General features: G+C 56.1%; 1 long non-coding RNA gene across 2 annotated transcripts; it reads right to left on the bottom strand.

The window, feature by feature from the left end:
• Window positions 1–14,882: 14,882 nt before the first annotated feature.
• On the bottom strand, window positions 14,883–18,322 carry LOC138849031 (uncharacterized). Of its 2 annotated transcripts, XR_011387363.1 has the most exons (3): window positions 17,672–18,322; window positions 15,713–15,823; window positions 14,883–15,623 (listed from the first exon to the last, which is right to left on the bottom strand). It is a non-coding gene; the product is annotated as an uncharacterized lncRNA (long non-coding RNA). The 2 variants fall into 2 exon arrangements; XR_011387362.1 differs by lacking the exon at window positions 17,672–18,322 and having other exon boundaries at window positions 15,713–16,792.
• Window positions 18,323–19,345: the final 1,023 nt, after the last annotated feature.

Genomic DNA, 19,345 nt, shown 5'->3' with positions numbered 1-19,345 from the left:
ACATGTAGACACGCCCGGCCTGACAGTGCAGGGCTGTGCCTTTGGCACATCTGACAGGGTTTACTGCTCTCATCCGCCCGCCCCCCCCCCGACACCCCCAGTTTCCATGAGATGCTCAGGGACTGTCCTGGAGAACTCTCGCTCTGAACCAAGTCAAGCAGAGAGGTCACCGGGGAGCCCCAAATCCCTGCAGGCGTTAGCAGGTGAGGAGGCCCTCTGCAGGACACCTGGTCCCCAGTGGTGCCACCTGCAGGCTCCCTCTAAGAGCCCCATAGGACACAGTCTTGGGTGCTCTCTATCTCAGCCTGGGTTGACAGGAGCTGTGAAGCCTGAGCGAGTAACTTAATCATCCCTCCTGAAGCACAGTTTTCACATCTGTAAAATGGGTATGAGACAGTCCACGAGCAGGTGCCTGGTAAATGCGCCTCCTTTTCTCCCCCTCTTCCTCTGGATCCCCACGCTGCCCTGCCCCACCCCCCCAGACCATTTCTCCACCCTCAGCCGAGGGGAGGGCTGCGGTGGGGGTTGGCCCTCACTTCCCAGCATCCTCCCTGGCTGCGGCCTCCAAGCCTCACAGGAGACAGTGGTTTTTGCCGTCCTCTGCTTGTGGGCTGCCCTGGGCCAGCTCCCCCAGGAGCGAGGTTCCGGGGGCCCGCAGGGCTGGGCGGCCCAGGCTCCACCCTCTGTGTAAACAGTAGTTAGGCACCGGCTGACCTCAGGAGGGAAGTGCTCGCTGCCTGCCGCTGTAGGTTCCAGGGGGGCTGCCAGGCAAATCTGGCACCCTGGCACCCGGGCCACCCCCGTCCCGGAAACAGTCCCCGAGAGCCAAGCCTGCGGCTGAAGGTGGAAGGGAGTCACTGTCCCCGAACGCCTCCCGCCCGTCTCCGCCGCAGCGCCGCCCGGAACCCTGCCTGGCAGAGAAGGTCTCTGATTCAAATGGTTTCAGCCATCGTGCCAGGTGTGCAGAAACGAGACCTGCTTATTCTTTAAAATACAGACAGACATTGAATATAATAAACACATTAATAACTTCAGTGTGGGGTGGCATGGAAGTCTGTGTGCACTGTAGTATTGTCTCTAACGTGCTTTTCGGTGTTGTTCTGACGTCTCTAACTGGAAGCATTTTCTTAAATAAATGCCTATTCTCTTTTCATTTGGACAGGCAGAAAGAGATCTTCCATTCAGTGGTTCACTACTCAAATGCCCTCCACTGCCGGGGCTGAGCCAAGAACAAAGCCAGGAGCTCATAGCTCCATCCGGGTCTCCCACGTGGGCGCAGGGATCCAGCCACTTGAGCCGCCACCTGCTGCCTCCTGGGAACCATGACAGCAGGAAGCTGGGACTGGAAGCAGAGCCGGGACTGCAGTTCAGGCACTCTGTTACCGGACACAGGGACCCAAAGAAACTTCTTAAACGCTGGACAAACAGTGGCCCCAGATGGGTATTTTTTTTTTTAATAAAGATTTTTTTAAAGACAGAGAGAGAGAGAGAGAGAGAGGGAGAGGTCTTCCACTCACTGGTTCACTCCCTAAATGGCCACTATGGCCAGGGCTGGGACGATCCTCAGCCAGGAGCCGAGGGCGTCACCTGGATCCCCGATATGGGTGCAGGGGCCCAAGCACTTGAGCCATCATCTGCTGCCTCCCAGGTGCAGTAGCAGGAACTGGATGGGAAAGAGAGGCGGGACTCCACGCCAGGCACTCGGATACAGGACACAGCTGAATTCCGCTGGCAGCTGAAGCCAGTGCAGCGCGAGGCTGCCCCGCGTCGCAGTTTGTAATGTTCCGGCCTTTGCTACGTGCATGTGTAAATATACAAACACACGTTCGAAAATAAAATGGGACTCATATAGCTCATACCATTGTACTTTTGATTGACACACGATTGTACATATTTGTGGGGTACAATGTGATGTTTCGATTCTCGTACACATCATATAATGATCAAATTATAGTAATCAGCATATCCATCATCTCAAACGTTTATCATTTCTCGGTGGTGACAGCATTAAAAACCTTCTCGTACAGCTGTTCTGAAAGAATGACACATGGTTGTTACCGGCAGTCACCCTGCTGGGCGACAGGAAACCGGGCTCGTCCCTCCTGTCTGCCCAGGGCTGTGTCCCCACCGGCCAGCCTCTCTCCCCACCGGGAACCAGGGTCCTGCTCCAACTTCTGTGAGATCAGCGTCTTTATACTCCGCATACGAGTGAGATCAGGCCGGTTTGTCTCTCTGTGCTGGCTCCTTCCACCTAACATAGGTCCATCCGTGCTGTCACAAATGACAAGATCTCCCCTTGGGGGCTAGAACTATGGAGTAGCAGGAAAAGCCGCCGCCTGCAGTGCCGGCATCCCATTCGGGTGCCAGTTCAAGTCCCAGCTGCTCCACTTCCGATCTGGCTCTCTGCTATGGCCTGGGAGAGCAGTAGAAGATGGCCCAAGTCCTTGAGTCCCTGCACCCACATGGGAGACTCAGAAGAAACTCTGGCTCCCGGCTTTGGATCGGCTCAGTTCTGGCCGTTGCGACCATTTGAAGAGTGAACCAGCAGATGGAAGAAGACTTCTCTCTCTCTCCCTCTCCCTATAACTCTACTTTTCAAACAAATAAATAAGCCTTTAAGAAAAAAAAAATCTCTCCTTTGACGGCTGAATGGTATTCCCTTGTGTGTGTGCACCACGTTTCCTCCTTCGCTGCACCTGTTGACATACACTTGGTTTGAGTCAATATCTTGGCCATTGTGACTAGTGCTGTGCATTGTTTTTATCTTGTCTGTTTGGTTTACTTAACAAGACATCTTATATTTTTTTAAGATTTTTATTTATTTATTTGAGAGGTAAAGTTACAGACAGTGAGAGAGAGAGAGAGGTCTTCCATCTGCTAGTTTACTCCCCACATGGCCGCAATGGCCAGAGCTGGGCCGATCGGAAGCCAGGAGCCAGGAGCTTCTTCTGGGTCTCCCATGTGGGAGCAGGGGCCCAAGGACTTGTGCCATCTTCTGTTTTCCCAGGCCATAGCAGAGAGTTGGATTGGAAGAGAAGCAGCCGGGACTAGAACCAGCGCCCTTATGGGATGCCAGCACTGCAGGCAGAGGATTAACCCACTGCGCCACAGCGCCAGCCCCATAGACACCTTATATTGAACAGGATTGTTGCAGCAACAAGTGCCAGAAAGTTCTAATAGTGGCTTAAGGGTGTTCACTTCTCGGATGGGAAGCAGTGCAGGCCTCGGATGGCAGCTCCATGACAGACGGACCAGGCCCCTGCTGAGCTAATGCTGTGCACATGGCTTCTGCTTCATGACACCCAGGTGTCATGACCACACATCAGAAGGCTGAGGGCAGAAGATACAAAGAGGAAAGCAGTATCAATGGATACTGCTATGGTCTGACTGTGTCTCTCCAGAACGCCTATGTTGCAACTTAATTGCCAGTGTGATCCTATTAAGAAGTGAGGGCTTTAGGAGGTGAGCAAGGATTAGTGACTTTATAAAAGGGGTTCCAGGGAACTGTTACCCCCCATCATGTGAGGACCCATCAAGAAGGTGCAAATTGGCCGGTGCCGCGGCTCACTAGGCTAATCCTCCGCCTGCGGCGCCGGCACACCGGGTTCTAGTCCCAGTCGGGACGCTGCATTCTGTCCCGGTTGCTCCTCTTCCAGGCCAGCTCTCTGCTGTGGCCCAGGAAGGCAGTGGAGGATGGCCCAGGTGCTTGGGCCCTGCACCCGCCTGGGAGACCAGGAGAAGCACCTGGCTCCTGCCATCGGATCAGCGAGGTGCACCAGCCGCAGCGCACCGGCCACAGCGGCCATTGTGGGGTGAACCAACGGCAAAAGGAAGACCTTTCTCTCTGTCTCTCTCTCTCTCACTCACTGTCCACTCTGCTTGTCAAAAAAAAAAAAGGGTGCAAATGACCGCAACAGCCAGGGCTGGGCCAGACCAAAGCCAGGAGCCTAGAACTCCATGCAGGTCTCCCACCTGGCTGGCTGGTGCCCAATACTGGGGCCTTCCACCGCTTTCCCAGGTGCATCAGCAGAGAGCTGGATGGGAAGTAGAGCAGCCAGGTCTTGAACCAGCTGCTCCGACATGGCCACAATACCCACGCCCAAGTTGTTTTATTTTTAACGGCTGCTAAATATTCCATAATGCATAGATAACATCACTTAGAGATGTGGCGCCTTGTGACAGATACTTGAGTCTTTGGCTCTGGTCAACAAGCTCCTTACAGGCTTAAACTGTGTCTGAGGAAGGGATCCCAGGCTGGCCCTCCAGCGGGGTGCCCACCTCAGCCCCCGTGCGGGAGCCAGGGCCACATGGGCCTTGAAAGCTGCCTGCGGGCTGGGACTCGTTCCTGCTGGCAGCTGGAGCTTTCCAGAGGCGGGTGCACCTGCGGCTCCTCTGGCCGGGGAAGTCCTGGGGGAAGACAGGGCCTGGGGTGGGGGGCAGTTCCACTCGGGCTGGGGGAGCAGATGAACGTTGGGGGTTGGCAGGGAGTAAGCAGGAAGAGACCACAAATTCTCAAGTTTGAGGGAGGGCCTGGTCCTGTCGAGGCCTGGGGTGCCCCATGGGCCCATTCATAACTGATTCAGGTTCAACAAATGCCTTTGAACTCCTGCACTGGGCCAGGCCGCAGGGCCGTCTCAGGGTGGATGAGATCCGTGTTTTCATTCCTGTTAACTCTAAATTCTTATTTATTTACTTATTTATCTGACAAGTAGAGTTACAGACAGTAAGAGAGAGAGACAGAGAGAAAGGTCTTCCTTCCATTGGTTCACTCCCCAAATGGCCGCCATGGCTGGTGCTGCGCCAATCCAAAGCCAGGAGCCAGGTGCTTCCTCCTGGTCTCTCACGCCCGTGTAGGGGCCCAAGCACTTAGGCCATCCTCCACTGCCCTCCCAGGCCACAGCAGAGCACTGGACTGGAAGAGGAGCAACCAGGACTAGAACCCGGCGCTCATATGGGATGCTGGCACCATAGGCGGAGGATTAACCAAGTGAGCCACGGCGCTGGCCCTGTTAACTCTGAATTCTTAAATGTTTTGAATTCCACCTGGAGAATTATCTAAAATAGGTAATCCTTTATCCACACACCCCAAAATGTGATGCACAAGATTGGGCGGCCCTAAAGTGGTTCAGTCTTTCCTGGTGACCCTAAGGAGCGCGATCAGGACCGTTTGGGGAGGAGCCGCAGTGGCCAGGGCTCTTGAAAGCCGCCCCTTAACCCAGGCAGATCTGAAGCCTCCATCTGCCCAGGATGTGGCTTGAACCTCGATGAGCCTGAGGCCCTAATGAAATAACAGGGACACTTTTCAGACAGACGCGAACCCGAATCTCAGCTCCACAGTGCAGCAGCTGAGTGATCTCAGGTGACTTAGTTCAATGTAAAATAGGGGTCATCCCAGACTTGCCGCGAGACTGGCAGGGTGTCTGATACTTGGTAAATGCCACGTTTTGTGTTTAAATTCATTCAAATTCATTCATTCATTCATTCATTCATTCAAATTGCCTCCAGATCAGTAATTACAGCAAGGAACTGGAAACAAGGGATATAAAACATCTCACACCCTGCCTGACTCAGTAGCTGCTTCTTCTCCTCTTCCTTATCTTCATTTTAACTGTAGGCCTTGTTTTCCCTGCATCTGCACCTGCTACACAACTTTCATTGAAGTCATAGATTTCAAGGGCTCCAAAACATGGGCTTCTTGTCTCCCCCAGTGCCTGGTCCCAGCTCCTCCCAGAGGGAGATGTGCAAGCAGCAGGCAGGTGCAATTAGGATGAGAGGGAACCGCAGCTCCCCCTGCTTTCCCCTGCGCGCCTTTTAGGGGAGTCCAGGCCTGGACCACCGTCCTTGAGGGTTGGGGAGCTGTGGAGGCCGGAGGCTGCTTGAGGTGAGAAGGCCTATGCAGGGTCAATGTTGGTCATGACATTTTCAAGGGCTCCTGGATGGAGCAGTTGCCATGGCAATGGTGATGGCTCTGGGCAGGCTTCCGCCTCTCTTGAGTCGTGAGTCAGGTTCAGTTTTGTTTACCAAAAAAGCAAACCAACACCTGACATGTGGAGGACAAAAGCAAAATCTAGGTGGAACTGGTGGTGCCCACTGCTGGGGGGCCGCGGGGCAGAGAGGGCGATGGACCAGCAGCACCGGGTATCGGCTGGCCCTGCCAGCTGTGAGCTTGGAAAAGTCCACAGAGGCAGGTGGGGAGGCTAGAGGAGGAGGGAAACACAAGCCGGAGCCACACCGCTGGCTGGGACCTGGATTCCATTCACTCCTCCTCCTGGGGACGCTGCCCCATCAGGTGTGGGAGTTCTCAGAGCCTAAAGAGACAGGCAAGTGAAGACCAGGGCCAGGCCCTGAGCTGACCGGTGCTGAGCTGGCCCTCACACCAGTGTGACACCGGAGCAGTGACTGCCCCGACACCCTGGCTGGATGCCAGTCCTCTGAGAGGGAGGATGGGGGAGACCACAAAAATGTTCTCCCAGGGCCTGAACCCACGAGGTGGGGCTCCTTTTCCCAGAACTCCTGCAAGGGCAGAGTCAAGGCGATGATGGAGCCGGGCCTATGTCATCGCCCCATGGGGAGGCCCGTGGGACCCGTAACAAGGATACATGGGAACCCTCGTCCTTGGCTGGGATGCGATCCCAGGATCCTAGAGCTGTGGCTGTTGGCACCCTAAAATCCTCTCTACTGTTTGGGTTTAGTGTTGAGCCTTTGACTGGTTCCTTTTCCTTGTTCCTAAGTTCTGCTGGGCTCACCTCCTCGCAGCTCCGGATACTCACAGCCCCTTTTCCACCCACGGCCTTCATTATTTAGCAAACATTCTAGTGCTCGGGCCAGTGGACTCTGAAGTCCTCCTTCTACCACTTAGAGCCTGAGCCTCTGCTTACCCATCTGTAGTACAGGGCCGCTACTAACTACCAGCAGCACCTACTCACAGGGTAGCGAGGAGGCTGAAACGCGATACAACGTGCAAATGTTTGACATGGAGCCGAGCTAGTACAGCAGGTGCTGGCTGTCAGCCCTCGTAAACTTTTGTCCCGGCCCTTATCGTATCCTGCAGGATAACAGCAGCGGCCTCATAAATCCACGGGCCAATCAGAGCCTTGCTCGCCTCCAGTTCATTGTCCACACCCCGGCAGAGTGGTTTAGCCAAGATGCAATCCTGGTTGTGTTATTTTTCCCCTTCCCATTTGCCCACAGGATAACTTAGAATTCCTTAACGTGACCTACAAGGTCCCACCTGCTTGGCCACCCTCTCCGGTGCTCTCTCTCCCCATGGGCTCCGCCCTCCTGGCCCGCAGCACCCCGAGGTGCCAGCCTCAGTGGTACCCCAAGAATCATTGCCAGGATCTCTCCCTACCTGGAATGTCTTTTTTTCTTTTTGTCCACCTGGCAAATACCTCCTCACCCTTCACTGCGGAACTCCCTGTGCTGGGAGGACTTTCTGTGTCCCCTCCAAGCACGGGGTGGCCCAGTCCCTGCAGAAAGGCTGTGACCATTGCCAGGATTGCCTGCCACACGCGGGACCCCCATCCACCCTCGAGGACAGCACTGACCACAGCTAACTTTGTCTATTTCAGAACATATCATGGCTCATCACATTCACAAGACACCTGTGACCTAGTGAATGGATCAGTGGATGAAGACAGAGGCCCCGTTTACAGAAGAGACAGAGGTCCACACAGAACCGTGACTTGGCTGAGTCCAAGTGTGGTGCAGCCACACCAAATCCCAGGCCACGGGCCTGCTCATTCACCCAGCCATCACGAAGCGCCAGTTACACACCAGACATCTTGCTCCCTGGGGTACAAAGAACAAGAAACCTCCCTGACTTTCAGGACCTACAGGCAGGCGGGGGCGGACAACAGGTGCACGGACAACCCTTCCACCTGCCACCTGTGACGGAATGGGGAGAAGGAGCCACAAGGAATTCCAGCACTGCTTATCTGAATGGGGAAGCAGGGTGTGGGGGAAGCCACTTACGAGGGCCTGAATGCTCGTGTCCCCACGCCCCAAATGCTCACCTCACAGATGACAGTGCCGGAAGAGTATTTGGGAGGTGATGGGCATGGAGGGGGAGCCTTCACAGATGGGATTAGTGACCTAATGAGTGCGCTGAGGAAGAACCCTCACCCCTTCTGCCTTGTGAGGACACAATGAAAAGGTGGCCACTTGTGAAGTCCAGATGCCAACTACGTCAGCACCTTGACCGTGGACTTCAGCCTGCAGTGAAAAGCACACATTACGGCAGCCCGAATGGATGTTCCTGTGGCTCCATTCCCTCTCCCTGGTCTCCAGAAAGGTCACAGTCCCAAAGCCCCCTGGCCAAAGGCAGGTGTGCAGCAGGTGCTGTCCACACAGGTGAACAGATTCACCTGCACCCACAACACAAGGGACCCAGGCACACCCGGCCCGTGCGGTCAGGCCAGTGGTCACGGGGACAGCCTGAGCCTCTGAGCAGACAGCGGGGAAGGAGAGCCCCACATGGGAGCCGGGACGGAGGCGAGCGGACCAGAGAGTTTTCTGACGCTGCCCCTGGAACCAGCCCTAGTGCACACGGGGTCCCACTGATCCTCCCCAGGCAGGGCCCTGAGGGCGAGCAGGTGTTGCTTCCTCGCCCGTGTTCAGATGCACACACTGAGACTCAGCGACACTAAAAGGCTCGCCCAGCCCCTCTGCTGGTCACTCCCTGGGCGTTTGCTGGCCTGAGGTCTGTGCCAGACTTTCTGCTGGGCGCGGGAGACAGGGAGGCTCGCACCCCCTGCCCTCCCCCTGCTGGAGCCCGCCACGGCATAGCCAACGGCAGGAGCGTGCTCCCTCCCATCAGGCAGCACCTGCTTGGCCTTGACGTCGCCCTGGAGCAGCCACGCCTGCCGGAGCTGGCTGCTCACCTGCATGCCTTCTGCTTCGCTTCTCGGATCCAAAGCACCGCAGATGGGTGCAGCCTCACACCCTCCCAGGAGCTCCAAGTTCAACCCAGACTCCTTCGCAGGGCCACCCATGACCCTGCACCCAGAACCAGCTCATCTTTTATTTCTGTGCACCCTGCGTCCCTCCCTCGGCCACACGGGCCTCCCGGCTGTGCCCGGAGCAGGACAAGGCCCTCCAAGCTCTGAATTTTGCCCTGCTTTAGCCTCTTCGGAAGGGCACGAGGCCAACTCCCTCCTGCCACTCAGGCCTCGGTCTCCTCCCTTCACAGAGACCGCACCAGACCGTGGGGTCGGACTCGATACCCTATGGGCCTTTGAGCATTGGTGGGAGGCCTGTCCCTCCCGACAGTGTGAGAGTGTGGGAATGCGCCCATTCTCTCCACCAGGGCATCCTCTGTGCCTGGAACAAACAGTGCCTGCCTGGCCTGGGGGAGGAACTCAGTGCATCCCCATTCTGTGAATCAAGCAATCAACGATCTGACGTCTTCTCCACTTCCAAATGCTGCCACCATGGGGTAGGTGTGGTGGCGCAGCAGGTTAAGCCCTGGCTCAGGACACCCTGGGATCCAGTCTCTGCATTTCTGCTTCTGATCCAGCTTCCTGCTAATGCGCCTGGGAAGCAGAGAGGGATGGTCCAAGGGCTCGAGTTCCTGCCAGCCACATAGTAGATCCACATGGAGTTCATGGCTCCTGGCTTCCATCTGGCCCAACCCTGGCTATTGCAGGTATTTGAGGAGTGATCCAGTAGATTCTCTCTCTCTCTCTCTCTCTCTCTCTCTCTCTCTCTCTTTCCCACTCTCTCCCTCTTCACTGTAACTTCCAAATAAGTAAACAATCTTGAAAAAAAAATGATGCAGCCACAGAGTTGTAAAGATTAAGTGATGTTGGGCTGCCACTGTGGCGCAGCAGGTTAAAGCCCTGGCCTGAAGCGCCAGCATCCCATATGAGCGCTGGTTCTAATCCTGGCTGCTCCTCTTCTGATCCAGCTCTCTGCTACGGCCTGGGATAGCAGTAGGGAATGGCCCAAATCCTTGGGCCCTTGCACCCACGTGGGAGACCTGGAAGAAGCTCCTGGCTCCTGGCTTCAGATAGGCACAGCTCCAGCCGTTGTGGCCATCTGGGGAGTGAACCAGCAGATGGAAGACCTTTCTCTCTGTCTCTACCTCTCAGTAACTCTGTCTTTCAAATAAACAAAATAAATCTTTAAAAAAAAAGATTAAGTGATGTTGTAGGTGGAAGATGCTCAGCCTGATGCCTGGAGCTTAGATGGCACACACTAACGAGAGTGGCCATGATTATGGCCGTGGCACACCATCTCGTGATGGGGACAAGTGTGAAGACAGGTGACACAGTGCAGTATAAAACTCTTGCTCCTCAGCCTCCCGCTCCACTCTGGGCCCCAGGAGGCAGCCCCTCCATCTGCCTGGGCAGCGGAGCCCAGAGCTGTTGCTTGGCCTGCCAAGGTCACCCCAGGGTCTAGCGCTGATGGTCAGGAGACCTCTGGGTCCCCGCCTGGGCTGGGGGGCAATGGGCAGGGCCCAGACCAGGCCTTAGAAACCCATGATTTTCCCAGGAGCAGGCCCCACATCAAAGCCAACCTAGGAGGGGCGAGGCCTGGCGATAAATGGAAGGTTAAAGCAGGCTCCATCCCCGCAGCCACAGGGAGAGGCGGCCGGCTGCAGAGACCACAGCGGGAGGCTCTGCCGCAGCCGGGCAGGACCGTCCCGGGGGGCACGAGAAGGCAAGGGAGCAACGAGGCATCTCTTGGAGGGGTCTGGGCTCCCCCGGGCTCCCCACTCTCTGGTTGCAGCCCCTCCCTCCCCTCTGAGCCTGCTGCTCACCCCACTCCTAGCCCAGCAGCCGAGGGAGCCTCAGAGAGCCTGGCCTCTCTTCCTGAGAGGTGGTTTGGTCACTGGGCTTGGTCATTGGGGCTTGCTCCCCCCAACAAGCGAGCCTGTAATGAAGCCCTCCCCGCCCCAGCCTTCCTCCCCAGGGAAGGGCTGTAATTAGTGCGAGAGGCGAGGTTGGGGAGGCTCAGACAATGTCATTTGAACCAGGATGAGACACGGCTCAATTGCTAGTCTGCATATTTTTTTTCTGGTGCCATTTCATATACAAAGCTCCGGCGAGCTTAACCCTTTCCTGGGTGTGCCCTGATGCTGGGGTTTCCGGCTCAGCTCACCGTCCGTTCTCACGCCTGGGCTGCACCAGCCCAGCCTCCCTCACGTGCCCCATTCAGGTGAGCCAGGGACTTGGCCTCTCTAACAATCGCCTATCAATCGCCAGCTGCCAAGCACCCAGGGGAGGGGACCCAGGGGAAAGGCTCCCTTCCTGTTAGAGATCTTCTGAGTGGCGGAAGGAGGCTTGCTGGGAACAGCTGGCCAGCGAGGACCCGGACAGGGTAGGGAGGAAGCGGTATAGGGACAGGGCGGACGAGGTGGGCACAGAGCAGGGTGGCATGCATCCCTGGAACAGGGCCTCCCCGCATTCAGGAGCTGAGGGCTGAACCCCCAGGGACGGGAGAGGTGGGCCAAGCCAGCCCCAGGGGAGACGCTGCCCCCAGCAGAGGCTCTTGCGTCCTCTCCTGAGTCCCTGAGCTGCCCTTTGTCTCGCGCTGACCTGCAACCTGGCTGACGACATCAGAACCCAGAGCTCTGTCCAATACCTCTGGCCATGGAAGCCTCAGCACTGAAACTGACACACGAAGTGCTCCACAGGGGCTGACGCCATGGCGCCGTGGGTTAAAGCTGCTGTTTGTAACATCGTCATCCCATATGGGCGCCGGTTCAAGTCCCGGCTGCTCCACTTCCAATCCAGCTCCCTGCTTGTAACATGGGAAAGCAGCGGAAGATGGCCCAAGTGCTTGGGCTCCTGCACCACGTGGGAGACCCTGATGAAGCTCCTGGCTCCTGGCTTCAGCCTGCCTTACTGCAGCCATTGTGGCCATTTGGGGGAATGAACCAGTGGATAGAAGATATTTCTCTCTCTCTCTCTCTTTCGCTCTGCGTAAATCTGCCTTTTAAATAAATCTTTAAAAAAAATACGCTGGAACTCTCTCTGTGACTCCACCTTCCATATAAATAAATCAATCCTTTTTAAAAAATAATCTTGAGGGGCCAGCACTGTGGCACGGTGAGTTAAAGCCCTGGCCTGAAGCACCAGCATCTCATATGGGCGCCAGTTCTAGTCCCGGCTGCTCCTCTTCCGATCCAGCTCTCTGCTATGGCCTGGGAAAGCAGTAGGGAATGGCCCAAGTCCTTGGGCTCCTGCACCCACGTGGGAGACCCGGAAGAAGCTCCTGGCTCCTGGCTGCAGATCGGCACAGCTCCGGCCATTGCAGTCATCTGGGGAGTGAACCAGCGGATGGAAGACCTCTCTCTTTCTGTCTCTACCTCTCTCTATAACTCTGTCTTTCAAACAAATAAAATAAATCTTCAAAAAAATAATAACCTGGAAACCATTTCTTATCTAGCAGATCAGGAAAATTCAAACTTGTGATAGTATCTTGTGCTTGAGCATCTAAAGAGAGATCAGCATTGTCATATATTTCTGGAGGAAGCACAGATTCATACAAGATACTTGAGGCTAGCTACCAACCTTGCAAGTACCCCTTCTTTGGCCCAGCAATTCCACTTTGGAGAATTTGTCCTGCAGAGATAAAGTGTTTGAACAAGCCTAGCACTGTGGCAGCCTCTGTGACAGTAAAGCTGGAAAAGGGCAGGTGACTGGCGTAGCAGCTGACACACTGTTTGGGGCATTCACATCCCACACCAGAGAGCCTGGGTTCAAGTCCCAGCTCAGTTTCTCATTCCAGCTTCCTGCCTGAGAGAGAGTAGGTGATGGCCCGAGTACTGGGGTCCCTGCCAGGTGGGGAGACTGGATGGAGTTCCCAGCTCAGGGTTTTGTTGCAGGCATTTGGGGGGATGAAGCAGCAGTCCATCTTTCTTTTTCTCTGTCTCTTAAACAAATAATTATTTTTTAAAAGATATATTAATTTATTTATTTGAAAGAGTTACACAGAGAGAGGAGAGGCAGAGAGAGAGAGAGGTCTTACATCCGCTGGTTCACTCCCCAACTGGCCGCAACGGCCGGAGCCGTGCCTATCCAAAGCCAGGAGCCAAGAGCTTCTTCCAGGTCTCCCACACAGGTGCAGGGGCCCAAAGATCCAGGCCATCCTCCACTGCTTTCCCAGGCCATAGCAGAGAGCTGGATCGGAAGTGGAGCATCCAGGACTCAAACTGGTGCCCACATGTGATGCTGCAGGACAGGGCTTTAGCCCGCTCTGCCACAGTGCCAGCTCTCTAAAGATTTATTCATTTATTTGAAAGGCACAGTCACAGAGAGGCAGAAGCAGAGGCAGAGAAAGAGGTCTTCCTTTCGTGGGTTCATTTCCCAAATGGCCGCAAGTGCCAAAGCTGTGTCCATCCAAAGCCAGGAGCCAGGAGCTTCTTCTGGGTCTCTCACTTGGATGTAGGGACCCAAGCACTTGGACCATCTTCTACTGCTCTCCCAGGCCATAACAGAGAGCTGGATTGGAAGTGGAGTGGCCAGGACTCAAGCCAGTATCCATATTGGCTACTGGCACTGATCCAAAGCCAGGAGCCAGGAGCTTCTTCCAGGTCTCCCATACGGGTACAGGGGTCCAAGCACTTGAGCCATCTTGCACTGCTTTCCCAGGTTACAAGCAGGGAGCTGGATTGGAAGTAGAGCAGCCAGGATGTGAAGCAGCGCCCATATGAGATGCCAGCATCACGGGCAGAGGCTCAGCATACTACCTCACAGTGCTGGCCCCCATTAATATTTTACAAAACCTGAAAACAGTCCACATGTCTATCGGTGGAAGACAGGTTAATAAACAATGGCACATTCATACAACGGGTATTTATACAGATATTGACAAAGAATGAGGAAGTTCTCTATGTACCAATACATTAAGGTCTCCACAATAGACTCAATGAAAAAGGAGATGTAGAAGAGTCTGTATGGGCCAGCACCGTGGCTCACTTGGTTAATCCTCCGCCTGCGGCACCGGCATCCCATATGGGTGTCGGTTCTAGTCCCGGCTGCTCCTCTTCCAGTCCAGCTCTCTGCTGTGGCCCCGGGAGTGCAGTGGAGGATGGCCCAGGTCCTTGGGCCCCTGCACCCACGTGGGAGACTGGGAGGAAGCACCTGGCTACTGGATTCGGATTGGCCCAGCGCTGGCCGTTGTGGCCATTTGTGGAGTGAACCAACAAAGAGAAGACCTTTCTCTCTCTCTTACTGTCTGTAACTCTACCTGTCAATTTAAAAAAAAAAAAAAAGAGTCTGTATAATATGCTCCTTTTCCGTTCAAAGAGAAAAAGGAGAAATACCTTCATGCATACGCACTCGCACATACACCCGTATACACACACGCAGCAGGAGGAATGCCTGAAAAAGCAATGCAATTGAGTGTACGCTGCTGGAAGGGTGGGAACATGGCGCATAGGACATAGGAGGCCGAGATGGGGGTCTATTTCTTATTGTACTCCTTTTCATTCTTTGAGTCATGTGAATGCTCTATCCAGTAGATTTCAAAAGACAAAAGGCAAGAAACCAGAAAAGCCTCCATCTAGGACTGTGGGTTCTGAGATGCCCCCCAGGTTGCTGGGGAAAAGTCCTAGCTCTGCTGGCTGCCTCGCTGTCATATTTGCTCTCTGGCTCCTGCCAGCTTTTCCCAAGTCCCTGAATTCCAAGAAAGCAAGCTGCTAGCCCAATTCCTGTCTCAAGAACATGGGCTAGCATGTGCATAGGCGCCAAGTTTGCTGTGTGACCTTGGGCAAGTGAATTCACCTCTCTGAGCATGGTGGGGGCGGGGCGGGGAGCAGGGTAATCTGAGGACCAGCCAGCGGGCAAGGGTTGCAGGGAGGTGTAAATGAGAAAACTCATAGATCCCAGGAGGAGATAAACGCCACACTGTGTAAATGCACCCAGACGCAGGGCTCGGAGGCTTTGCCAATATTTTTATTGGATTGCTGATCTTTGTCTGATTGATTTATGGGAGCCCTTTATGGATTCAGAAGATTGAGATACGCAAAGCAAGCTGGCGGAGCACCGCAAGGCAGCTGTCAGCGAGCGTCAGATCCCCAGGCGTTTCTCCTCCTGGCCATGCGTGCTGGCGTGTGAGCCTAGCCCGTGCGGAACAACACAGGGCTCATCTGGACAGCTGGGAAGAGCAGCTTCCCGGCTCCGTGTCTCCGTGCTGCCACTCGTCTCCCTGGGCTGTCAGGGACTGTCATTCTCCCAGGCACCTCGGCTGCAGAAAGGCACGCCTCCCTTCCATCCGGATTGGACTCCTGCTTCTTCCCTGGGGTCGTCAGGCCCATGCAGGCCCAGTGAGCATGCAGAGGGGTCCCCTAGGAAGGCCCAAGTCTTCATCCCTGGGGACCAGCAGGTCTGATGTGCGCGAACAGGGCCTGGGCTGCACAACACACTCCACCGAGGCCCCTCACCTCAGCCTCCGACGTCAGGGCCTGCTTGCCACAGAGCTGTGAAAAAAAAGTGACTCCCCTGGGCCTGTATCCACGCATTTTCCCCTGGGGATTGGTCCGCCCTTCAGTTCCAAAGGTTCCAGAAACGTCGCTCAAAGCATCTGGAATATATATTTGCTTCCACAGTGATTGCCAAGGCCGGGCCTGCCGAGTTTCTGTTTGTTCTGCTTGGCCGCAGAGACTGGGCTGGTCCCTGGGGATGGGAGAATGGGAGATGTCCGAGGTCCCTGCCCCGCCCCCCCCGCCCCCACCCCGCACATGGCAGAGAATGGAAGTGCCCACCTGGACCTGCTCCCCAAAGAGCAGCCTGGACGGAGGTCGGGGGCAGTCAAGGCCGAGTCTTCTGCCCTCGGTGATGGCCTGGCTTGTCCAACCCTAGAACAGAACCTGGTGCTGCAGAGAGATTAAGTCAGACGGATGCAGAAGCAAATCTCTCCTGCTTCCGGCTGTGTGACCTCAGACCAACTGCCTAACCTCTCTGAGTCCTTCCAAACCTACAAAAGCAAAAACGTTTGTGTCTCAGTTACACTTCCAAAGCTATTTGAACCCGGCAGACCATGGCATCGGATGGTCTTTCCAAGAGTGAAAAGGAAGTGGAGAAGGGGGCCTGCAGACAGGAGGTGAAGGCGGGCTGCCCTTGGTGCACGGGAGGCATCTGCACAAGACTGGGTCGGCGGATGTGGACCTCGGGCCTCGCACTGCTCACTGAGCTTCCTCATAGCCCGTTCCACTAAACATAGGTCTGCAGCTTTTATGGGCCCCAAAGTCAAAGGAAAAACCCACTCCCTAAGGAGCGAGTCAGGGCCCAGCAAGGAGGCTGGGCGCATAGCAGGCCTGTCCCCCAGATGGCGGGAGTTCCATCTCCTTGGGCCTTCGTGAGTTGGAAATGGAACAAAGCACTTGGTAGTGACCCTAGAGTGGCAGGCGGACGGCAGGTGCTCAGTGTGTACCCATTTCCTTCCCCTCCGATGCCATCGCCCAGGGGCGGGGCATCTGGGCTCTCCCACAGGCTGGAGAACTTGAATTCCTACTGTATGTGCCAGATGTGGGGTTCGGCGAACATGACAGCGCCCCTATACCTGCTGCTGCCCCTAGATCCCGGGTCCCAGCAATGCTCTCCTTCCTGCCCTCCCTTGCCCGCCACCCACCCTCTGGGCGGGCACCGCCTCCTTCCCAGCACCGGCCGTAAACCCCAGGGCGCTCTGCTCCTGTGGCCGCCTCCTCATTCCCTGCATAGCTGCAGGCTGCTCCCTCCGACCACCACATTCATGGAGCCCGGCCACGTGCAAAAGCACAATTAATATTCTGCTCAGTCTCCCCCGCCCCAGCCCTGCTGCCTACTGGGAGAAGATGGGAACCAGATTTGCAGCTGCACGCGCTGGCATGGACAGCACCGGGAGGCGGCCCGTCCCTAGGTGGGAGCTGGAACTGCACACCTCTGAGCCCTGGTTGTCCTCCATGGCCTACGTGTGTGTGTGTGTGTGTGTGTGAGCGCTAAGCCCATCAGTGCCCACTTGGCACTCCTCACACTCAACGGCCGCATTTGCCTTGTGGGCAGAAGGAGACAGGAGCACAGCTTCTGGGCCGATGGGATGGAATTTGAGAGAGCACCCCACCTGAAACCCTCCTGTCCCAGGCCACAATCGGAAGCTCTGGCTGGCCCTTGCCTGTCACTCCACGCCTGCCCGCGGAGCTGAATTGTGCCTGGTTGCCCCTGAGCAGTGTTTGACGCAGAGGCCATTGCTGCCTGCCTGCTTCCTGGTGGTGAGATTGGGGAAACTGAGGCTCGGAGGGACGAGGACTTGGCAAGTGCAGGCAATCCTAGGCGCGCGGGCCTCTGACTTTCCATGCCCCTGGCCTTCCTCTCACGGCTCTGGCTCTGCCCGTCCCGGGGGGACAGCCTTTACAGGGGAATGCCCTCACCAGGGACACTTCGGGGATTCCCCTCTCGCTCCTGTGGACCTGCAGAGCAGGGGGGACAGAACCATGGTCCACCCTGAGCCTAGGTAGGGCTTTGGGTGATGGCGGAGGCCGCCTGGGTTCTGGAGACTTCTAGAAGTCGGAGCAGGTGACCCAAGCCGCCGGACAGAGGAGCGGATGGAGAGCCGGAGAGCAAGGCAGGAAGCGGGTGGAGCCTTCCCAGGCGGCCGGCAGACAGAGGGCCAAGGGGCGGGCCTGCCTCCAGCCCAAACATGGGACAGTAGAGCAGAAATTCAAGGAACAAGAAGCTCAAATAATTACCAGGAAAAGGAGCTGGAAGGGAGGCAAGTGTTTTCTTAGTCCTTAAGGAACTTCAGTCTTCAGAGAATTTTAAGAGGGGAAAAAAAATTCTAGGTTGAAGGCCTGTCTCCAAGGCAGAGAGGCGGTGATTCACTCCCCGCTGAGCAAGGCACTCCACTCGCTCGCTCCGGCCTCTTGCCCGCGAGCAAGCCCAGTTCATCTGGGGTGAATGGAGGAGGCCGCGGGTTCGAAGCTCGCCATGGCCTCCCCTGTAAAACAAAGGAGTGGCAAGTCCTATAAACTCCGCGAGCCTACGGTGTCACCAACGGTGTGGTGCCCTGTTCCTTCCTTACCCGATGTGCATCGAAGACAAAATAAACACCGCACGTTAAACTACAGCCTGTCGTCAGCTGCGACGCACATTCTGGTGTCGGAGGGGTCACGGCCGGCGTCTGCAGCTCAGCCAAGGTGATGCTCCCTCCCAGCATGGAGCAAGTACTCAGTCGATGTCAGGTGTTTTTAGGGTTCAGGGTGAGGGAGAGGGGAGCCCTCAGCTGACCAAGAGCAGGACTCTGAAGCCCACCACCCCTCCTGGCCCGGTGCCACCCCTGGGACGCCAAGTGAGTCCCAGCAGGGGGCACAGGGGCAGCAGCCAGGACCTCCCCGAGAACAAAGGGCCCCCGCTGCGCCCCGGAAGTCCACCTAATCTCCAGGATGAACTGTGTTTTCATTTCTCAGAAGTTCCTGTTGCAGTGTGCCAGAGCGTTTTTCCCTTTACAATCCGGGCAAACAAAGCAGGTTTACTTTGGGCGACCTTCTCGCCACCACCCGGGGCCTGCCTGCCCACTGCAAACACCCGCCTTGCACCCTCCCGGAGGCTCCCCGTGGGAGCCTGGAAAAGCAGAGTGCCAGGCCGGCCAGGGGACAGGCCCTGCACCCTCCCCTCCCCCTCAGCTCCCAGGCCAGGGCACATCTGGACACACCTGGGAGAGGACGGGACCCCAGGGCACAGGCACACCTTGCCCATTGGATAGCTATGGACACTAAGACCCCAAGAAAGGCAGTGGCTCTTAGAAGTGTCAAAGTGTGAGAGCCCCCAGCCAAACTCCCTATGGCTGCCTACACACACGCACACACACACACCCCTTGTCTGCTCACAACTCAGACTGGCAGGAGCCTCTGTCTCCACTTGACCTTCAGTTCTGGGACAGGCAGGAAGCTTATCATGGTCCAGTTTCTCAAATGCATCGCTGACCACCCCCACCCCACCCCACCCCGCCCCGGGCCCCGGGGAATATCTTTATGCGTGAAGTTCAGGCTTCGAAGCTGGAGCACCTGCCACAGAGCCGCAACCAGGTGTTCCTGCAAACCCTTGACCTGGAATATTTGGGTTTGGAGGTGGTATCTGCAGAACCAGTCCCGGCCTTCATCCCCTGACCCCTTCAGATAGAGAACAGGGGCCTGAGGCGGGGGCTGGGCTGGGAGATGGGCAGGGAGGGAATAAATCATCCCTGAAGGGTCAGAACCCAGACTCCAGACCCGGGAGGCCTCTTCCCATTCCCTCGCCTGGAAAACTTCAAAAACATACCGATTTTATTTACTTACGAGACAGATACAGAGAGAGAGCTTCCATCTACTGGTTCACACCCCAAATGCCCACAAGAGCCAGGGCTGGGTCAGGCTGCAGCTGGAGGC

Source organism: Oryctolagus cuniculus, chromosome 1 (assembly GCF_964237555.1).
Source record: "Oryctolagus cuniculus chromosome 1, mOryCun1.1, whole genome shotgun sequence".
Classification (NCBI taxonomy): domain Eukaryota; kingdom Metazoa; phylum Chordata; class Mammalia; order Lagomorpha; family Leporidae; genus Oryctolagus; species Oryctolagus cuniculus.
Note: the sequence above shows the minus strand (reverse complement) of the source record. Positions and strands in the feature narration are given on the sequence as shown.